General features: G+C 37.0%; 1 protein-coding gene across 14 annotated transcripts in view; it reads right to left on the bottom strand.

The window, feature by feature from the left end:
- PARD3B (par-3 family cell polarity regulator beta) overlaps nt 1-7,553 on the bottom strand; it is a 1,095,492-nt gene that overhangs the window by 620,899 nt on the left and 467,040 nt on the right. The gene's annotated exons all lie outside the window — the stretch shown is intronic.

The following is a 7,553-nucleotide window of genomic DNA, read 5'->3' as shown; positions in this document are numbered from 1 at the left end:
CGTTAAGTTTTCGGGGAGTTGAAAGTTATACTCAGATTTTCAACTACATGTGGGCCCTGTGCCCCTAACTCCCACATTGATCAACAGTCAACTGCATAATGTAAGGTGCCAAAATAAAAAATATACATAGTTAACTATTCATGAGACATGGAGAAGTTGATCTTTGTAGCCTACAGTACAGTCCTATGACAGTTACATTCCTTCTGCCTTAAATGTACTCAGCTTAAATTTCACTTCTTTACAGAAATCTTCTCTGACTTTAATTAAATTGGGTTCCCTGAATACTCTTGCCTTTGTAGTACTTTTCAAAGTTTGCAGTTACATGTGTGTTAAATTCTACCTCTCTTAGACTAGACTACAAGCTGCACAAGAGCTGTATCTGGTCTGCTCTGTGCCATACTCTCCAGCACAGTGCTCAACCCAGAAGGGATGCTCAATAAACACTTGTTCAGTAAATTATTTTCTTAATCCAAGATAATTTCAATCACAGGCACATTTTATTAGAACATGCCAAATAACCCTACATGAAAACTGAATGTCCAAAGCCCAGAAATAAATGTTAATGAATAACATTACTCAGGTACCTTCTCCTCGGCCCACATACTGGGGCATCCCAGTTGTGAATTAGATATCACCCCCTTGGTTGCAGCTCTCCTTTCCTGCTCCGTACCTGAGAACTACAGATAAGAAAGAAGTTCTACCCTGTGGATGCCAATAACTGTACATGTGACAGTCAGACATCAGGATCACAAATGCAGAATGACAGAAATGTACTTGTCCCTGCAGAGAGGTTAAAGCAGCCATGGTCCAAGGCCAGTTGTCAGGAAATTTCTGGTTTTCATTGACTTACTTGAAAAAGATATAAGAAGTTAGGTTCATGCTAGTGACAGCATGCAAATAAAGGTATTTTTATTTTCATTTAATACATGGTTCTACTCTTACTTTCAATGAATTTAAAGTACCAGCATACCAATATGAATAGACGAAGACTGTTCTCAGACTTCCCTAAATTCCAGGAGTAAAGCTGGTTGGCAAGGCAATTCTGGTAGCAGAGTTGGCAGGTGGGCTGTTGGCAATGTGAACTTATAGACATGGACAAAGATTGAAGGTAAAAATACAGATGAAACGCCTTCTCTGTCTGCAGATTTCACAGTACAGTGACATCTTGGTTCTCAAACAGTCTAAATTGTTCCATTGCTTACCTCCACCGGCTGTGGAACTGCCACTGAGATAGTAGAGGTCACATCGTTTCCCACATCCCAACAGGAACTCTGCCCTTTGATCCTGTGAACCCTCCACAGTTGCTCATTTAAAACGGTTTTCAACCTCTGGCGCTGACCACAGACCTGCAGATGCTGCTTCACAGCAGGCAGTGAGCCCTCAAGAAGCAGTCGATAACTGGTTTTTTGCTTTTGTTTCTGTTCCTATGTATTTCTGAGTCTTACAGAAAGATTAAATTTGTGAAGTGGGAGTGTTATTAGTATCTACTGACAGAGGCCAAGGACACTGCTGAGCACCCTATGATGCCCAACGTACAGGAGAGCCTCTCCACAACAAAGGTGCAGCCAGCCCAAGGCATCAACAGTGTCGAGGTTAAGAACCCCGACAGACACTACACCACTGGATACACGAGGAGGAAGATAATGTATTCTCTCTGCTTCTGAAAATTATATCACTTTTCAGGAGATAATGACATTTATATACAAGTCTGAAGGGGAGAAAAAAAAATTTTAAACATCTAAAAATAACGATTTTGAATAATTAAACTACAGTTATCAATTATAAATACTAGAAGAAGACAGACGAACAAAAGAGCACCGCAGAAAGCAAATTAGAATTGGCATTTGAATTAGAGCAAATAAAAACAGCCCAGGGGCCATGGCTCTGTGACTGCGTGAGGAAGTCTCAGACGGGAAACTGTCACCGGACCAAGTAAAAGTTCCTTTGGTTCTCAACTCATGTTGAAATCAAGAAGGGAGAGGATGGATTCTAGCTCGCATGGGTAGGGACAGTGTGTGAGCAAGTCAAAGTCAGACTCTAGGAAACGCTATGTAGATTTTAAGTCTATCAGCAAAAACATGAAAACTTTAAACATATCTTATTCTTCTGCTTATGCTAGACAAGTAAAAGGTTGCTCATTTTAGAAATGCTATATTTTGGAAGTGCTTTCATTTGGGAGTTCAGGACAGTTTCTTATGTGTCTGACATCTCGCAGTATAATAAATTACTCACAGAAGGACTTTAGTGGTTTCACCTTGAGGTATTGCAATAAATATTTCCAACTTGTTTATAGCTTTCTTTCCATGATCCCAACACTGTAAGAAACAGGCAGGTTTTAACACTGAAAACTGAAGATAAATACAGAAATAGTTAAGTTATATGTGCAGTTAAAACACTATCTTTAATGTGGTTGTATGTGTCAAGCTATCAAGTGTTTGCTGTGAGGGTACTTTTAAGTAACAGTCCAAGAGAAATCTAAAATGCTCAGAATTCCAAGCTGATTCCCTAGACACTATACTACTGACCATTTTCACCTGCTCTTCTTTTCTTACAAATCTACATTCTAAAGCAGCCAGAAATCAAGAGTCATGGAAAGCAAAATCCATTCTATTCTCATCTCAAAAGCTTTATGCAGGATAAGCTGATTAGTCTGTTAACATTTTGAATTTTTCCTCTAAAAGTAAACTTTGTAGGAAATATTATCTATCAGGATATGTATTGGAAATTATATAAGCAGAAAAATGGAAATATACACTTAATGGCAGGCTAAATACAGAAATTCAACCATCCTAGCACTACCACGAAGACAGTGAAATAGTAAAATAGGTGAAAACTCACAAATATGAAGAAAACTGGAGAGAAAATGAGTGTAGATGAGTGATGTTAACAAAATGCTGGAAGATGGGAAGTGAAAACGTAAGGATCAGGATCAGTGGTAATTCTCTCTCCAGAAGAGAGACAGCTGAGACCTGACATCCTACAGAGGTAGGGAGGCCAACCAAGTTGCAGGGACCCAGGAAAGCTCAGGAATTGGGGAAAGTAGCTGCTTTAAAAGGCCGGGGGCAGTGGGGGCTGATGGCAGGAGGATGGGTAGAAAGCCTGTAAAATGCCCAGTGAGGCCTTGCCCCATTTCCATTCCTCAGTCTGTGTGCTCCAGAGACTGCCCCTTCTCTTCTCTCCTCCTTGTACAAACCAGAGTTGCGTTTTCTGGGTAGGCTGACCAATTCTGATCTAAATGATGCCAGGCATAACTGCAGAGGCTGAGTGTGACACATGGTTGTGAAAAAACAGAGAACTAAGAAAAAGTCAAATACTGAATGGTGAGACCCCTTCTTTATTCCCACGCTAGGTTCCCTAAACACTGTCACCCAGGCTTAAATCTCCAGGTAAGGCACATGGAGAGAAGTCTTTCTCTGCGGGAAATAATTGAGAAACGAAGTCCACGGTATCCTGTCTCCAAAATGGCCACCCGGCAAGCCCCACCGCCTGGATTTACACTATGTAGTTCCTTCCTACAGTGCACCAAGGTTGGTCTGTGTGGTGAATAAAATATGACAGAAAGAAGTACTGGTATGTCAATTCTGAGATTAGGTTATAAAACTGCACTTCTGTCTTTAGAGCATGCCCCTGCTAATTTCTCTCTTGAGTCACTTGTTCTGAGAGAATGCAGCTGCCATGTCCCAAGCAGCCCTAGGGACATACCAACAATCTAAGGAAATCAGGACTGCCAGCACCTACATATGTGAGCTGAGGAGTGAGCCCTCTGACCCATCCTTGACATGACAGCTTAGATACAGACTCTTGGGAAACCCAGAGCCAGAATCACCAAGCTAAGCCATGCCTGCATTCCTGACACTAATCATCTGTATGAGGTAATAAATGTTTGTCATTTTAAGCTGCTAAGTTATATATAATCTGCAGATAATCAATACACCGCCATTGGATAACAACATTCACCAGCCAAGAGTGAATAGGCAGGATCTCTATCCAATTAGCCTAATGGTGCTACCAACTTAGGGGACACCTTCCACCACTAAACCTCATACACCAGAGAGTCACAATCAGCTTTTCAAGGGGATCCTTCTTAAATATAAACATACAGCTGAGAATAACAGAAAATGAGGAAACCCTTTAAAATAAAAAGCCAAAATAATCAGTAGAATAAACCTGGGAGTAACAGACAATATGAAGAGGATTTAAGTCCTGATATTAAATACTGAAGACAAAGGTAAAATATCATATATAACCACACTGAAAATATATAGACTTAATAAAGCATACCACTCTGAATTTTCAGAAATTGAGGGATAAATAGAGGATCCTAAAAGTTTCCAAAGAGGAAAAAAAAAAAAAAATCCATGTCTGGAATGTAAAAAGAGAATAGAAATATACTTCTCAAAAGCAATACTGGGGGCTAGAAAATAGCAATGCAATCGATTCAAGATTCAGAAGCAAATAGACTTCTAGCCTAGAATTATATATGCAGCCAAACTATAAATCAAGTGTGATGGCAGAGAGAAAAATTTCTTAGAAATACAAGGTCTCAGAAAGTGTTTGCTCTCATGTAATCTTTCTTAGAAAGCTACTGAGACGTCAGCTTCATGAAAATGAGGGACTAAACCAGAAATGAGAAACTATGAAATCTCAATAAAGAGAATGCAGCTCAAGAGAAAGGTAAAAGGAATTTTCAGTATTGCAGCTGTGCATAGATCTTGAGGGCAAATAACACAGATTGAAAGACGAGTTCATACACAGAGGCTGCAAGGAGGGATGGCTGCAGGCAAAAAAAGCAGCTGGTGAACTGACGTGCTTGACTATATTGTGGACATGTTGATATTTCTGTGGGAAATTTTAAATTAAACATTTGTATTAATATGTATCAATTACTTAACTTCAAAAAAAAAAAAAAAAAGCAGTATAATGAAGGAACTGATCTTCCCCTACTCTCTCCACTCCTTCTCTCTCTCTCGGTGTTTCTTTTCAGCTTGTTAACAGTATTGTTGTTTAAACTTGCCTGCTTGGAAAAATATTGGTATATCGGTTCATTAAAATTAAGCTTTCAAATATGAGAGAGAGTACCTTAGTTTTTCTGTTTCTCTATAAAATGAAAACAAGTAATACCTACCTCATGGGTTGAAGTGAATAACAGGTGAGATACTATTGTAAAGAGTTTAGCACAATGCCTGGCTAACTAGTGAAACATATTTAACCTGAACTTAAGGATTGAGTTTCAAATTCCACATCTTTCCATCACTTTTTTAAAAAATTAACAGGTAATTTTTAGATAACATGTGCTTGTCATAGTAAAAGTATTGGTAACCAAAAGGAACAAAAAAGATGTTACAATAATCTACGACCCAAAACCAAAAACATAAGCACAACTTATTAATATGTTGGTGTGTATATTTTTAAGTTCTATTTTTAAACAGAAATGTGATTATAAAGCATATACTTTCTCGGTATTATGTTTTCCTCAACTCAATAAACTCGAAGACTCAATATCAATTAATTTTTTTCTAGAAAATATTTTGGAATTTTTCACAAAACATTTCAACCTCTAGTCAGCTCCTCAGAATGTTAAATATTTAGATGGTACAAGTTTTGTTATTTTAATTACTATAAATATCCCAAATGTCTCAATGTCCTTAAAAAGTTACAAATTAGAACTAATCATATCATACAAAAATAAGGTATTGCATAACTTTAATTTGCTTCATATAAATACATTTAGCAAACATTTGTACCCTTACTATATGCCAGGCACTATCTTTTATTGCACTTAATATTTGTAAAGTTTATTTTTCCCTCTTAATTCCTATTTTATTACGATTAGTCACAATGTAGCTTGGATAGTAATTTTCATTTCTGAGACTCTTCTCGTGTACTTGATTTTTGACTATAACACAGCTGTGTAGGCTACTCTGAAGCCACAATATTTTGGAAATCACTTAGCCTCTTTGACACACAGAGTTGTCATCTCTAAAATGAGGACTGTTATATCTATCAAATGAAATAATGTATGCAGAGTATTATAAAGAAATATTCTAACTTCTTCTAACATCTATTCCATCAAGTCTTTAATTGCTTTACTAGAGAAAGACTTTTTGCCCTGTTCTATACTTAAAGATTGTTAGGTTTTACATCTCTGTTTTATCTCTCAGTTTATTTAGTCTACAGATATATACAGCTGAACTGCATTTATTGTTCAGCATTGTAAAATGTAATAGTAGAGCAATCAAGTGGAATGCAGAAGGGAAGAAATGGGATAAAATACATTTCTAAAATATTATATTAATGTCAAAGGTCAATGTTGTTGAGGGTAGTGAAAGGTGCATTTTTTTCTATTTAAAGGAAAACAAACAAATTTGCTCTGAAAGTACAGAAGGGAAATTCATCACTTCAATAAAATAGTTTTGTTAAAGGAAGCCCAAAACTTTCCTATTAAAAGAGTTGATTTTTAAGTGAAAGGTCTACTCCTTTCAGTTAAAAAAAAAGAAAGAAAGAAAAAAAGATTCTTTGTGCCTGTAAAACAGTGTGGCAATCCTTTATCAAGACTATGCATTATTTAAAGCTCAACTTACCAGAAAAACATGCCACAAGTTGGATAAGAAAATTTTTTCCTGACATACTGTGATGTGCCACCAAATGTGGAACCAAATCTCATCCCTTAAAAAATCTAGGATCAGCAATAGTTTAAGGAGGCACTACTCTTTCTTCCACTCTTCTTTTTACTTTTGTGGTTGAAGCTCTTCTCATGTATCAAAAAAAAAAAAAAAAAAAAAAAAGTCCTATACTGCTATACACCATCAACAACCAAGCTGAGAATCAAACCAAGAACTCAATCTTTTTTACAACAGCTCCAAAAATATAAAATACCCAGGAATATATTTAACCAAGGAGGTAAAACATCTCTGCAAAGAAAACTATTAAACACTTCTTTAAAAAAATCTCAGATGTCGTACAAACAAATGGAATAACATCCCATGTTCATGGATGAGAGAATCAATATGGTGAAAATGAGATTATACTGCCCAAAGCAATCTGCAGATACAAGGCAATTCCCATCAAAATGCCAGCATCATTCTTCACAGAACTAGAAAAACAACCCTAAAAGTTATATAGAACCAAAAAAGAGCTCACATAGCCAAAGCAATACTAAATCAAAAGAACAAATCTGAAGGCATCCAAATCTGAAGTCATTACCTGACTTCCAATTACACTACAAGGCTATACTTACCAAAACAGCATAGTAGTGGTATAAAAATAGGCACATAGACCAGTGGAACAGAATAGAGAATCCAGAAATAAAGCCAAAAACTTACAGCCAGCAAAGCATACAAAAACATAAATTGGGGAATAGACACCCTATTCAATAAGTGGTACTGGGAAAACTGGCAAGCCACACATACAAGAATGAATCTGGTTCCCCATCTCTCATTCTATCCAAAAATAAACTCAAGATGGTGTATTAGTCCATTTTCACACTGCTATAAAGAACTACTCGAGACTGGGTAATGCATAAGGGAAAGACGTTTAATTGAATCACGGTTCAG

Source organism: Papio anubis, chromosome 10, assembly GCF_008728515.1.
Source record: "Papio anubis isolate 15944 chromosome 10, Panubis1.0, whole genome shotgun sequence".
In the NCBI taxonomy this organism is placed as follows: domain Eukaryota; kingdom Metazoa; phylum Chordata; class Mammalia; order Primates; family Cercopithecidae; genus Papio; species Papio anubis.
Note: the sequence above shows the minus strand (reverse complement) of the source record. Positions and strands in the feature narration are given on the sequence as shown.